Source organism: Ursus arctos, unplaced genomic scaffold (assembly GCF_023065955.2).
Source record: "Ursus arctos isolate Adak ecotype North America unplaced genomic scaffold, UrsArc2.0 scaffold_17, whole genome shotgun sequence".
Classification (NCBI taxonomy): domain Eukaryota; kingdom Metazoa; phylum Chordata; class Mammalia; order Carnivora; family Ursidae; genus Ursus; species Ursus arctos.
In genome coordinates, this window is record NW_026622841.1 from 22,917,490 (window position 1) to 22,932,883 (window position 15,394).

At 43.8% G+C, this 15,394-nt stretch overlaps 1 long non-coding RNA gene across 1 annotated transcript; it reads left to right on the plus strand.

Moving 5' to 3' along the window:
- The first annotated feature begins 1,621 nt into the window (after nt 1-1,621).
- LOC130543924 (uncharacterized) lies at nt 1,622-15,014 on the plus strand. The gene is made up of 3 exons (XR_008959695.1): nt 1,622-1,812; nt 13,007-13,343; nt 14,679-15,014. It is a non-coding gene; the product is annotated as an uncharacterized LOC130543924 (long non-coding RNA).
- The last annotated feature ends 380 nt before the right edge of the window (nt 15,015-15,394 follow it).

The following is a 15,394-nucleotide window of genomic DNA, read 5'->3' on the forward strand; positions in this document are numbered from 1 at the left end:
GCTAGTCTTAAAATGGCTTGTTAAAATGACATGATGGTAATCGTTGGTAGGAGGAGGGTATTAAAAACACAAAAAACTACTCCGTTGTCAACGTAAAAGGCTCTTAACCTGATGAAGAGTCCACAGAAAGACACTGGAGACAAGAGAAGTTTGCTGGCCTGTGATATCCTAAAACCCAAAGCTCAAACTCACAAACTTGCTGCTGCAGGGAGCAGAGGGCTTTTTGTTGTTGTTTGCTTGTTTGGTTTGTACGCAGAATAAAATAAGGAGTGAAGGGAACATGGAAATCAACTGCTTCGTGCAACCTCCTCATTTTACACATGACGAAGCTGTGGCTCAGAAACTTCCAGTGGCTTGCCCAAAGTCACTTGTCCTTGTATTTTTGTATTTTCAAGTAGCCCTATTTATAGTGCTTCTGATCTGTGTGTAAGTGCTCATGATAAACCAAAAAATTCAATGAGCTCTTATCAGACAGGATATTTATAATAACCTCAAATTATGTATAGTAAACTTCAAGAAATTTCTGACATTGACTCCTCTCAGTCTGTGCTGCTGTTTATAAGGACTCATGAAATAATTGTGCTTTATGTTCTGCACTCAAGAAAGATCTCAAGAGCTTCCAGGATTGGGCAAAGCACTGACCTGTCAAAATGCTCTTCCTGTGCTATCTCAGCTGTATGAAAGCAAAATGTTCATACCACTCATTTAACTACTCTGCCCTAATAATTATTTTGAAATGGGTGATATAACTGGCTCCATGGGCCTCAAAGCTTGTTGGTTCATTTGTTTGGAATTTACTTCCTGCCTTCTCTGTGTTACACACTGTGCCAGTTTACAATGGGGATTGGTGAGACCACCCTTGTCATCTAGGAGGTGAAAGTCTAATGGAGAAATCTCAGCGGTGGGTTATGGATGATGTTGGAGGTGCCAGAGGGCTACCGTTCTATGTGTTTGCATGAGGAATGACTCAGTGAAGATGGCATTTCAGGGACATCTGTCTTGGTGTACGAAGCAGATGGGACAGAGAGGGACCAAGGGTAGGGGTTGTCATAATCAGCATGTGATTACTGAGCACCTGCCTTGGCTGAGGACAGAAGGAGGACGTGAGACTTTTCAAAGAAATAGTGCCTAGAAATTGATGAGTTAGGGGATAAGGGAGACAAGAAGGATGAGTCAAAGATGCCCCAAGTTTCAGAATTTTAAGTGACTGGGAACTGGTGATGGCATTAGACAAGACAGCAGAGCTGGGAAGCAAGGCTCCACCTTGCTCCACCTGTTTGGGTCCTAGTACTGCTTGCTTCTCCTTGGTGTGAATCTGTCTGTACTTTCAGGATCCTGTATGTCAACGATTTCTTCTGAAAGCTAATATATGCTGTTAATGGTAGCTTCTTTTTTTTATTTTATTAGTTATAGATAATTGCATCATAGAGAAGCCAAATGATCTGTTGTAAGTTCTGCATTATTCTTTTTGACTGCCTCAGTCAGGAGCCAAAAAGTATGCATTTGTTTTGGCTGGGGAGGGGCATAGAGCCTGGGTGGAGGCAGGTAACTTTGCAGCATCCGTGTCTCTTTCTAGAATGAGGGCGGTTCGCGTCTCTAGTTCTATTCTTGGATGTGAAGAGCTGGAAATTTGGGTGTGCACTGCCTTGTCAAGCCAGAAGGCGCATGAATTGGAGCAGGGCTGTAACAACAACTTTGACCGTGCTCTGACTTTTGACTGAAGAGATATTGGGCCTGTTCCCAGATTTTAGGCCTGGAATATCCTCGCACTGCAGAGTAAAGCCAGAGTGTGACGCTGCTTCTCTCTCACCGGTAGGTATTTGACTCTGATAATTGGGCTCCAGTCAGCCTTCAAACCACAGGCGATTTTAGGTTTACTCTGTAATTCCATAACCCTTTGATGTGTCTTAAATGCTCTCATATAGTTAAAGAAGGACAAACAAGGGGCGCCTGGGTGGCACAGCGGTTAAGCGTCTGCCTTCGGCTCAGGGCATGATCCCGGAACGCCAGGATCGAGTCCCACATCGGGCTCCTCTGCTGGGAGCCTGCTTCTTCCTCTCCCACTCCCCCTGCTTGTGTTCCCTCTCTCGCTGGCTGTCTCTATCTCTGTCGAATAAATAAATAAAAATCTTTAAAAAAAAAAAAAAAGGACAGACAAAACAAAGCTGCATTTATGACAATCCAGAATACATTGTTCCTAATTTTTTAGGCCCTTAAATCTAGTTCCACAAAATCTAGGTTCCACAAAAAAGACATTAGCTTGGTTGAAAGGTACTTGCTTTCACTTTTACCAGCGTCTACCCCACCACGTGGAGCTGTGAACAGTGTTTTCGATATCTTGTAACTTTTATCTCCTATAATGCTTTCTTTTATGGGAAACCCTACCACCCCAGAATTAACTTTACTAATTTGTTTTGTATATTTATTTTATATGACAGTAGTATCCTGGGTGGGCATCTTCAAACTGCACAGTGATAATGCTTGAAATTTATGGGGCTAGAAGTTTGAAGGTAGCTGCTGAACACTGTGTTTGAATTCACCTTAGTGAAAGTGAAATAAGTAAGAGTAACTAAACATCAAAAGTAACCAGCAACTTAGGGACTCACATAACTAGAAAGGAAATTCCCCTCTCCTTGCGTTTTGTTTTTTCAAACTAAGAACCATATAACCCATGACATACTCTGTCTTGACATTTCACATTGTCTTTTCTAAATAATGTAAATAAAACAAGTTGGTTTGTCTCTTCCAAGTGGGGATATTGTGGAAGCATTTCTGAACAATTAATATCCTAGTTATTTGCAGACATTCATGTTAGGAGCGAAACCTTAGGTATGTGGGTGAAAAGCTAACCCTTTTGACTTGGATGGCTCTTCGCTGTCTGAGAAGGGCATTCTGCACCTATTACTCAGGGGTAATAAACATTATGCTAAAATATCAGGTAACATGCCGATGAACTAGAATAGAAGAAGCAAGTATCTAGCAGCGCAATCATACAGTTGGTTTAGCCATGGGATTTATTGACAGATGGAAATGTTCTTGGGGATATTCTTATTTTGGCACTTAAAAAAATTAGTACAACTGAGCAAGTGACTGTCCAGCAGTATCTCACATTCCTCCCTGCAGGAAGCCCCTTGGTTTTTCTCCGCTGGATTCTCACCTTGGACTAATCTCTGGGTCTCAATTTCCTTAATTATGAAGAGACCTTTCGATCCTCCCTCTGCAGGTGGCAGGGAGCAGGGAATAACTGTTAGTGGGTTTGGGATTTCTTATGGGAGTGATGAAAATGTTCTGAATTTGATTTTGGTAATGGTTGTACAACTCTGAATACGTTAAAAACATTGAATTGTACACTTTCAATAAGTGAACGTTATGGTATGTGTTCTGGGCTGAATTACGTCCCTGTCAAAAGGCACATGCTGAGTTCCTAATGGCCAGTACTTTCAGAAAGAGACTGTACTTGGAGATAGGATCTTTAAAGAGGCAATTTAGTTAAAATGACATCATTAGGACGGGCCCTAATCCAGTATGACTGGTGTCCTTATAAGAAGAGATTAGGACACGCACACACCACGCACCATAAACGCACACCACACCACACACACACCACACCATACACACACACCACACACACACACCACACACACACACCACACACACACCACACACATACCACACACACACCACACACCACACACACACCCTACACACACACACCACACACACACCACACACACACACCACACACACACCACACCACATACTACACCACACACACACCACACACACACCACACCACACACACACCACACACACACCACACACACACACCACACACATACCACACACACACCACACACCACACACACACCCTACACACACACACACACACCACACACATAAGACACACACACCACACACCACACACACACCCTACACACACACATCCCTGTTGTTTCTGTTTCTCTGGAGAACCCTGACTAACATATTGCCCTAGCAGGCTAATACCGTATGTTTATTATATCTCAAGAAAGCTGTTAAAAAAAAAAAAAGAGGGGAACCTGGGTGACTCAGTTGTTAAGCGTCTGCCTTCGGCTCAGGGTGTGGTCCCAGGGTCCTGGGATCGAGCCCTGCATCGGGCTCCCTGCTCTGCTAGGAGCCTGCTTCTTCCTCTCCCTCTCCCCCTGCTTGTGTTCCCTCTCTCGCTGGCTGTCTCTCTCTGTCAAATAAATTTTAAAAAATCTAAAAAAAAAAAAAAGAGCTCAGAAGGCTACATCCAAAATCTTAACAAGAATTATTTGGTGGTAGGATTTGGAATGTTTTAGGTTTATTTTATGTTTAGCTTATTCGGACTTGTGATTTTTGTGTGACTATGTTATAGAGGCCACTTTCAGGCCTATGGGAACTTGAGCAAGGCACAAGGGCCCCCAGTGACCACCCAGCTGAACGCAAATAGGCTCATTAAGTGACCTACCTCGAAGTAGCCAGAGGCCCTAACTAACCAAGGGCTACTTAAAACCAGGCACAGTTAGCGTAGAAGGGAAAGTTCGATAGGTTCCTATACTTCCCTCATTCCGCCCTACGACTGTGGCCCCTCACCACTGCCCTGCCACAGACGGTCTCTCCTTAGCTGTCCAACCTGCCGCTCCCTTGTGGTGCCTTCAGTAAGCTTGATCTTTTTTGTTCTGCCTTGGGTAAATTCTTTCACTGCCCGCAGCAATTGGAGCCCAGTTGGAGCCCCCCTACACATGTGTTGTCTGTGTAATAATTTAAGAAAAGATTTCCATTCAGAAGAATGTTTAGAAGCAAGGTTAGATAACCAGCACCCGGAAGACCTAGGGATCTGGTGGGCCACATCGTAATACCACTTACCCAAAGACTTGGGTACACAGAAACCAAATTACATCTACTACAGGGAGAAAACCTCAGCATACGACAGACTTAGCTTACAGTACAGCTGCTAAGGTTGCCCCCTGGCACATGAGTAACAAAGGAATTTCAATTTTCCTACTAACTCTGTGTTTCTACCATTTTCACTTATTATTTCATTTAATCATCTAACAAGCCTTTACTGGAGACCAGTTGTGTCCACGGGGGACATGAAATACCAGAGATTGGAAACAAACAAAATAGACTCATTTTACACTCCTGTGGAGGAGACAACATGGTACAATGTGATAAGGGCTCCCAGGGGGTAAGAGAATTATTGGTGCCCAAGGGAGGGGCTGCCAGCCTGGAAAGGTGGGGGCGAGATGAGGCCTTTTAAAGTGAACTAGTGTTACTCCATTTTATAGTTGAGTGAATGGAGGCTCAACGAGGTTAAGTAATTGGCCCAAATCTCTCAGGAATAAGAAAGGGTTGTGAATTGCATCTTCTTTCCACTGTGCGGTGTTGCGTGTCTCTCATGCATTGTCATGTGGACAAGGAAACAAGTAGAATACATGGAAATATCTGAAGTAAGAACCCAGCTCTATATACTCTATCATTTGTCTCAGTCTTAATTACCTTGTCCAATTCTTCCATCAATTCTCCTAAGTGCTACTAATAGTAACAACAACAGTTAACATGTATTGTTTCCTGGTGCCAGCTGCTACAGTCAGTGCTTAGCATAGGTCCTCTCAATCAGTCCTCATTACAGCCCAACGAGGCAAGCTGTGGCATTGTTCCTATTTTATAGACAGGGAAACTGAGGCTCCATGAGTTATGTGGTGTTAAGTGGCAAAGCTGGGATTTGACCCCAGATCAGATTCCAAGGACAAGTTTTTAACCATTTTGCTGCAGTGCCCAAAACCAGACAACTGACAGCTTAAAGACAGTTGCTGAATTTTTTAATTAGAAGAAAATTCTGCAATGTCATTGAACTTCCAGATCACACAGGAATGATCAAAAATATCTTCTTCAGTTTCTGAAGAAGAACTCCTTAAGGGAGTTTCAATTATTCCATTTCATCCAGAATATTTTTTTGTGGCTGCATCCACGAGTGGGCCACAGTGAATTTCTGGAACTCTGGGCTGCTCTGAGAGACAGTTACTGGACTGCTGGGATGTTTGGATTTGGGACCAAGGGGACCCAAACAGACCCTTCCGCAGATTCTTTCATGGTAGCAGGCTCAAGCGTTCCATTCCATGGAAGCCACCCCTGCCCCTGCTTTCTGCTCTCCTCCCTTGAAGGCCTGGACTTCACAAAACAAACCAGGCAACATCCGCAGTGATGAGCCTCTGGAGGGGATTTGTAAGGGATGAAAGAACGGGCAAGCTGTGCTTCCTCGGACAGTTCTCCCACGGCTCCCTGTTCACTGGGACGCTCTTTTCCTGACTCAAGATGGGAGCAAGCTCACATGAGAAGCAGGCACAGAGGTCCCTGGGACACCGGGGGTCTGGGGAAGTCGAGGCAGAGCAGAGGAAGGAGAACCAGCCCACAGCCATGGGTTTGGTTGGGAATGAAGCTGAGATACACCCATATAGATCCACTAACCTTCAGTGTAAGGTGGATCTGGCTTAGGACATATGAAAAGATGACTTTGAGAGTGTTGATTGTTTACTGTGAAAGCATTCACCCCTTGCCTGTGTGCCAGGTGGCCAGAGAGTTCAGGAATACGGCAGTCCAGGGCTAACCTTAACTGACCCAAGCTTCAGGGCTCACAGTGATAAGCCCTTCAGAGGCAGAGTGGGGATGTGATAAGCCCCTGCTCCAGTAGGCACTCACACAGGCTGTGAAACCTTAGAGCCCTGGTCCCTTCTGGTGGGGCACGAGTGTGTACCTCTTTTGGAGTGAGGAGGATGAGGGGGGGGCTCTGAGAATCTTGCCTCACCCCCTGGTTGCTCTCATATCTTTGGATCACCACGATGCCATGCCCTCTGCCAGGTGGCAGTCAGGTCAGAAGCTATGTCTTAGTTGTTCCTGCATTCTTAACCCTTGATGCCTCTGCCACAACCGGGCTTCCTTGTCCAAGGCAGACGGAGGACTTGGGAAGCTGTAGGAGGACTTACCACCTGCAGGCAGGGTGATGGCAGAGCAGATGGTGGGGGCCCCGATCTGGCAAGCTGTAGTCTCTTGTGCCCAGCACGGACCCTTTAGGTCTCATGTTGAGCACTGAGAACTGTGATGGCTCTGGACAGCGGGGGCTCTGCCCACAGAGGAAGAGCAAAGCCTCTGCCTGCAGTGCTGGTGGGGTGGGGAGTCATTATAGCCAGAAAATGTAAGTACTCAGCACCCAAGGCCTGCACAAGGAGTACTGGGGACAGGAATCTGTGACATCATCTATGCCTGGGGCAAAGACACTGTGCAGACTGGCCCTGATTGGCCTTGATGGAAGGGTTTGGACTGATGAGGATCTGAAGGCTCTGTTTGCTAAGGCCCCTTACACCTCCTGCTTTCATAAGATCTTTTTTAGCTATCATTTGGAGACTTTAGGGCCTATTTTATATAGCAGGTGGGGGTTAATCCAGATTAAAGATTATGAGGCAGTCCTAGTAAAAGAAGTAATTTTTATTTTTTTTTAAGTAGGCTCCATGCCCAGCATGGAGCCCAATGCGGGGCTTGAACTCAAGACCTGAGCTGAGATCAAGAATCTGATGCTTAACTGACTGAGCCACCCAGGTGCCCCCAGTAAATGGACTAATTTATCCCTAAAAAAGAGCATTTACGGAATCTGATTAACCTTTGAGAGCCTACCGGTGTCCTGTGTTTTCACAAAAGTTAAATGAGGGTTTGCAATGGTGAATGTAGTATACACATTTAGTCTTAGTATTTGTTGAGTAAATTCACAAATCAGTTCAACCTAAATCCACATCCATACAAATCACAATTCAATGCAACAAATATTTGTTAGATGGCTAATAAGTGCCTTCATGGGGCTTAGAATATAGTTCAGTGTCTTTAACTTTCACACTGGGACACAGTAAGAAATCTATTTTATGTTGTGACTCAACACGCCCCCACCCACTACTGCAACAAAAGCTTGTCTTACTAGGTGAAATCCATTCTGATGTTTTCTATTTTATATATATTCTACTTCTTTTTTTAAAAAGGTGATTAAGACCCACTGAATCGATTTTGTGACCTGTTAATGAGTCACAATCTGCAGTTTGGAAAAACACTGGTTGCTACATGAAGTTACTGAATTTCTAATTTCACCTTCATTGAGCTAAAAGTTGAGAGGGTGAGTTCAGAAGCTGGTGATCACAAGGAGACATCTCCTCACTTCCTAGTGTCCTGTGCAAGTGTGTGTCAGGGGAGCCGAGGGTCCAACAGTCAAGGAAGTGGGGGGATTTCCCAGGAAATAGCCCAGGAAACTGGGAAATAAAAATTTTTCCTTTGTCTATCTTCCCACAAAATAGATCATGACAGGAATGACAAACAACAAATTTGTCATCCTTGAAAACAGAAAGACTGTCCCCTACTAACAAATCTTTAATTAAAAAGCTTTTAAATTATGGAGTTGTTAACATCAGAACGAATCTCCTGAAAATAGTATCAATCCAGAAAATGCTGGTTCTGGAGAAGGTCTCTGACTGATGTCAATGGCTCATAGTCAGAATTTTGACTCTGCCCCACCAAGAGCTGACCATTCCTGTCTTTCTCTCCCCTTCGCATCTATTATTTCTCTCATAGCACCTGTGAAATCCTCTTCCTTCCACATTGTTGGCTTACAAATCTGTCTCTGTCCCAGATTATAAACTGTTGGTGGACAAACAATGGTTGCTTCTCCATCTTTATATTCCCAGAGTGGGGCACAAAGTAAGTGCTTTGTATATGTTTGTGGAATCATTGAACGATGCTGGTTCAAATTGGTTGGAAAGCTACTAATAGGGGGAAATGCAGATTAGTCAACTTATTGAAGAAAAATAAGCTGCCAAAAGAAAGTGGACTTTATGAAAAAGAACTTGAAATTCTAACTGATCATAACTTGGATAAGGTCAGGATGAGGGCATGGTACAAGTATTCTTTTTTTTTTTTTTTAAGATTTTATTTATTTATTTGACAGAGATAGAGACAGCCAGCGAGAGAGGGAACACAAACAGGGGGAGTGGGAGAGGAAGAAGCAGGCTCATAGCAGACGAGCCTGATGTGGGGCTCGATCCCATAATGCTGGGATCACGCCCTGAGCCGAAGGCAGACGCTTAACTGCTGTGCCACCCAGGCGCCCCTCTTTTTTTTTTTTTTAAGATTTATTTATTTGAGAAAGAGAGGGTGCACGTGTGCGCATGGGAGGTGAGAGGGAGGGGCAGAGGGAGATTCTCAGGCAGACTCCCTGCTGAGTGCATAGCCGGACTCTGGGCTCTATCTCGACCCTGAGATCATGACCTGAGCTGAAATCAAGAGTCGGACACTTAACCAACTGTGCCACCCAGGTGCCCCCCAAGTGTTCTTACATAAGAAACATACATAATACACTTACAGTTCTTATACGGAATTTTTTTTTTTTAAAGATTTTATTTATTTATTTGACAGAGATAGAGACAGCCAGCGAGAGAGGGAACACAAGCAGGGGGAGCGGGAGAGGAAGAAGCAGGCTCATAGCTGAAGAGCCTGATGTGGGGCTCGATCCCATAACGCCGGCATCACGCCCTGAGCCGAAGGCAGGCGCTTAACCGCTGTGCCACCCAGGCGCCCCTTATACGGAATTTTGAATCACAGGTCTCAGATCAGTGAGAAATCCCAAGAAATCATCTAATCCAACCTTCTACCTTTAAGGAATTGTGTGTGCGTGTTTTTTTGGTTTTTTTTGTTTTGTTTTGTTTTTGTTTTTAATAGATAAAGCAAACAGGGCGTCCTGGGTGGCTCAGTCTGTCAAGCGTCTGCCTTTGGCCCAGGTCATGATCCCAGGGTCCTGGGATCGAGTTCCATATAGGGAGCCTTGCTTCTCCCTCTCCCTCTGCCTGCTGCTCCCCCTGCTTGTGCTCTCTCTCTCTCTCTCAAAAAAACAAAAGAACGTAGCAAAAGTTTGAGATTTATACAAGTTTCATCTTAATGATTTTGAGGTATCTGAGAGCTCTATACCTGATGAAAGATGTGGGTGACAAAGGGTAGAGAGCAGAACTTCACAGCCCTACACATGGCTTTTGTCGAGTAGAAGGTCCATGTGTCAGACCCTGTTACCAGTGTCATATCCACCCCTCTCCTTTCTTGCTAAAAATATTCTTGATGTTGTTCCTGGTGGTGACGTGCCTTGGTTCTGTTGACAATTCATTATTGGCCTAAGAAAATTATGTCATCTATCTTTCCTTTGCCAGATACTTGACTTTCTTGCCTCTGTTGCACTTGGAAAGAAGTGTCCCTGTGACTAGTTTTGGCCAAAAACAGATAGAGGAAGTGTGCTGAGGCACTTCTGGTAAGGATTTTGTTTCTCTGATAAAAGAGAAAGATATGGCTGGTGCCCCTCTTTCCCGTTCATCCAACCTTGAATGTGAAATGATACCTGGAGATGTGGTCACAGTCCCAGACAAGCAGATGAAGGGCTGGTGTAATGACAATGGCAGTCTAAGTACAAAGATAAAACGGACTGAGGTCCTTGATGGCACACCTTAGCAGCTGAACCAATGCTAATAACCCCTATCTGAATGTTTGTGTTATGCAAAACAAACAAAACAAAACAAAAATAACTCTTGTTTGTTCCAGAAACAGAGGGTTGGGTATTATGTTACAGCTAAAAGCATTCCTAATTTATGTGGCCTATTGATATGGGATACATCAATGACCAGACCTTCTTAGCCCTATCAAAAACACTTAGAACAGGGGGATGGGGTAGCTGGGTGATGAGCATTAAGGAGGGCACGTGAGGTGATGAGCACTGGGTGTTATACACAACAGATAAATTATTGAACACTACATCTGAAACTAATGATGTACTATAAGTTGGCTAATTGAATTTAAATAAAAAAAACGCTTAGAACAAATGGAAAACAGTTGTTATTTATTTTAACAGCTAATAAGGGAATTGGGGTTTAACAAAAGTAATTTATTTATGCCCAAAATAAAAATATAGTGCTCACAGATCAATCAAAAAATATACGCAGGTCATCCTTCAAGAATCACTGAAATGCACACTGAAAAAAAAAAAAAAGAATCGTGGAAAAAGGAGCTGACGTTTACTTTCTTGGCCACTGGCCTGGCTCTGCACCACATGTCTTCACATGTAATCCTCACAAATCTCACAAGACGTATTATTTTTTTCCATTTCGTGGACGATAGACCTGAGCTTTACAGCTGTTAAAAGAGCTGGCCCGAAGTCACACAGAAAATCTTAGGGCCAGGAATCAGGCATAGAGAATAGTTTTAATGATCTCCAAATGAATAAAATCTCATTCATTTTGCTCTAAATTGAAGGGGATCTGAATTAGAGGGGAAAGTTCAATTAAAAAATATGTAAAGGAAATGGATTTTGATTACTTAGAAGTATGTATGGTCTACCTCAGTGAAGGTAATGAAAGTCTTAACAGATTACCTTATGAATCTTGCTTTAATAAATAGATAAGATTTGTTTCTTAATAGTACACCAGTTAATTTTTGGTAAAGGGTATACCAGACATACTTGAAGGTGCTCAAAAAGTATTTGAGCTTTTAAGATATTTAAACCTCCCCCCCAATAAAATTTGCTTGTATATTAATTGCTGCCATTTGTCAATAGTAAAAGTCAGACTTCAGATTCACCCTTGTCTCCGTAAGTTCCAAATTATGTGCATCAATTAAGTCTTACTACATACAGAAATTTACTATCTGGGTAAAAATGAGCGTATCTAAAGTGAAGAGACGGAAGCTAATTAGCTCAGGACACCACAGGAAATCTTTAAAATAGGCTTTCATTCTCTAGAACCATCTCTTACCTAAAGCCTGGTTGACTGGTGTCATTGTGACAGTGATCTTTCATGAACAACAACAGGGAGGCTAAACCAAACAAATACTATTAGGGCGATGGGGAGACCCCTGGGCTGCCCAGAGTAGGAGTGGGTCTGGGGGGAGCAGAAAACAGGCCATGAAGATGAGGTTGGAGAGAGAAAATGGGGCAGAGCCAGGAAATTTTGAGGATCCTGAACTTGACCTTGAAAAGTTCTGGAAGGTTCTGGAGGATTAATTGGAGTCCCATTGTGGGATAATGTGAAGTGCACATAGAATGAAGTCAGAGAAATTCATTTTGATTCTTGAATTGATAAACTTCTCAAAAGCAGAGGCTTCATCGTTCATCTCTATGGTATACATATGCGTATAAATCACATTATGTCCAACATATACATTCAAAACCTATTCCTCAAAATTGTTTATTCAACCCAAACCAATGAAGTGACAATATTACAAAGAAACACATGCTCAACATTGAAGCAAAGCGACTCTGGAATTTTTGCAAACCTTCTTTGTAGGAGATCCCTAAGAACAAATTAGCAACAATTGGGTGGGTTACTTGGTGGCAATTTATCTGTACCCGGCAGTCACTCTCAATCTGGTAATTTCATGATAATCCTAACTGTATTTGGGAATCTGAGGCTTAAAGAACTAGCTGACTGGCTGGCTGGCTGGCTGGCTTGATTATTTGGTGTTCCAATCCAGCATTATTTGTGGACACTGAAATTTGAGTTTCTTATCATTTTCATGAGTCACTCTTTTTTTCACTACCTTCACCCATTTTCCCTACTCCCCTCTGCCCCCACCTCTGGCAACCACCACTCTGTCTCTATTTCTATGAGTCTGTTTTTTTCAGATTCTGCATAGAATTGAGAGGACACAGTATTTGTCTTTCTCTGTCTGATTTCTTTTACTTGGCATCATGGCCCTAAGGTCCATCCACGTTGTTGCAAATGGTGAGGTTTCCTTCTTCCTTCAGATAAATACCCAGATGTGAAATTGTTGGATCGTATAGTTGTTCTATTTTTGATTTTTTGAGGAACCTCCATACTTTTAGAAAGCCCTAAAGTCAAAACTTGGAAGCAGATAAAATCAATGATTCTTCATTTAGATTTCCTTTAACACAACCAACTTCCCATTAACTAATTTTAAAATCTCATTGATTTGACAGAATTTCAGTGTGTACATACCTGTCCAGAAGCCCAGACACTGAGCAGTGTGAGTTTCTCTTCATTTACCCTCTCTACAACACCGCTGCATTTCAAGTCACATCTCCTGAATGCATGCCGGAACTTCCAAGTTTGCAACGTTCCTGGTTGACAGTGACTACTTGGATTGCAGCAGTAAAGTCACGATGGACCAGAAAATCCTGTCGCATTCCACATTTAGCATGTGGTGCTCATTCTGAGTTTTACACATTTGAGGTGGAGGGGGGTGCTGCCTGCATGTGCAGGGGGGAAGTAGGAGAAACACATCACAAAGGGCTTTGCCAAGATCTTCCAAGAAAGGTAAGGGTTTTCCATTCAGTATTTTGAATTTGTTTACTTGAAATGTTTTACCAGAGTTGCTATAACTCTAAGCTGCTTTGTTAAATCACACCATGAAGACAAACGTCTCATACAACAGGTCCTTTCAAGGAAACAGCAAGAAGAGGGAAGGGCTACTCCCTAGTTCCAATGATTGGGCAAATTCAAGCTTTGGCCATTAAATCAATTCCAAGATGGATTTTACAAATGCTCAGAGTGGGGTTGATACTGGGACAGTTTTGATAGATAATCTCTTCCATGGCCTTGTAGAAAGCAGATGCCATGAGTAAAATTATGCCAAGGGTCCCAGGCCACTAACTCCTCCAGGACACCATAACTGTACACTTAGAAGACCGCTGTGTATGTGTACGTGTGTGTGTGTGTGTGTGTGTGTGTGTGTGTGTGTGAGAGAGAGAGAGAGAGAGAGAGAGAGGAGGGTTGCAATTTCCTACCCTGATGAAGAGGTGTGCCTTAGTAATATATGGGGGATGCTGCTTATAAAATTGGCCAGGTCCAGTTGTATTGCCACACTATCACCCTCAGCAAAGAGATCTTGCTGTCATTAAGAGTTGCCCAACTTGGGGACACCTGGGTGGCTCAGTCAGTTGAGCACCTGCCTTTGGCTCGGATCATGGTCCCAGGGTCCTGGGATTGAGCCCCACATCGGGCTCCTTGCTTGGCGGGGAGCCTGCTTCTACCGTGCCTGCTTCTCCCCTACCTGCCGCTCCCCCTCCTTGTGCTCGTGTGCTCTCTCCCTCTGTCAAATAAATAAAATCTTTATTTAAAAAAAAAAGAAGAAGAAGAGTTGCCCAACTGGAACCGGGTCCCCAGTGTAATCCACTATCAGAAGCCATTCAGAAGCACTGGTGCCCGAGGAGTGGCAGTGTAGATCTTTACCCAGTGACTATCTTGTATGCAGTGAAGAGAAAGCCTATTGTCATAACAATTTAACCACTATCCCCGGCACCTCCCTACACACAAATGAAATTAGCACTGAATGAAACATCCATTTACTTAAGCTACGATTGTGTTTAATTAGCTGCTGGGAAATACCCCCAAAAAATGCCTTTTTAATTTTTTTTTTAGCAAAATAACTCATTGTAATTCCTATTTTGCTTCTGTAGAGTTAAACTTGAGTATCATGAATGCCACAAACCAATGTTGGCTTTTGTTAAAGTAAAAGAAACACTAAAAAATGTGCTGAAAATTGTAAAGATTCAGATAAATGGGGGAATCATTTGCTAAGAGCCCACTCTATGGACTAAGTGTTTGTGTGTCCTCCCCCCCCCGAATTCCTATGTTGAAACTCTATCCCAGATGCCTTTGGGAGGTGATGAGGAATAGGATTAGTGCCTTTACAAGAAGAGACGAGCGAAAGCGTGCTTCCTCCCTGACCTCTGCCACGAGAGCGCACAGCAAGAAGACAGCCGTCTGCAAACCAGGAAGCAGGCCCTCACCAGACACTGCACCCCCCAGTGCCTTGATCTGGGACCTCCAGCCTCCGGAATCGGAATCGCGAGAAAGGTATGCCGTCTGTGGTCATCTGTTCTAGCCGCCTGCAGGGACGAGGACACCCACTGCATGTAAACACTGTGCTGGGTGCCACAGGTTTGGAGTGACATTCCACAAAGACTCACAACCCAGGGTTGGAGAGGCAGGTTCCTATGTAATCATTTGAATACAATTTGGCCAGTGATAAAGGCCATCGTGGAGTGCACGTGCGGGGGAAGAAATGGACCAGGCTCTTGGGTCTGGGCTGACTTTTGGTGTGGGGTTTGAACAAGACCGGGATGGCTTAGAGGGAGGGTAGCATAGTTCTAGGCATGAACAAACACTGAGGGTAGACATTTTCAGGAAAGTGGAAGAAGCTGAGTTGAGGGCAGCTATGTCAGTGAGCTGGGAGAAGGACAGCGGAAGAGAAGAGGAGCCCATGTGGGAAGGTCAGGCGGCCAGGTGGCCAGGCGCGGGGGCTGGCAGGCCAGGACGAGAGTGAAATCAGGAGCCCTAGAGCTCTAAATTTGCTGGGGCCCTCC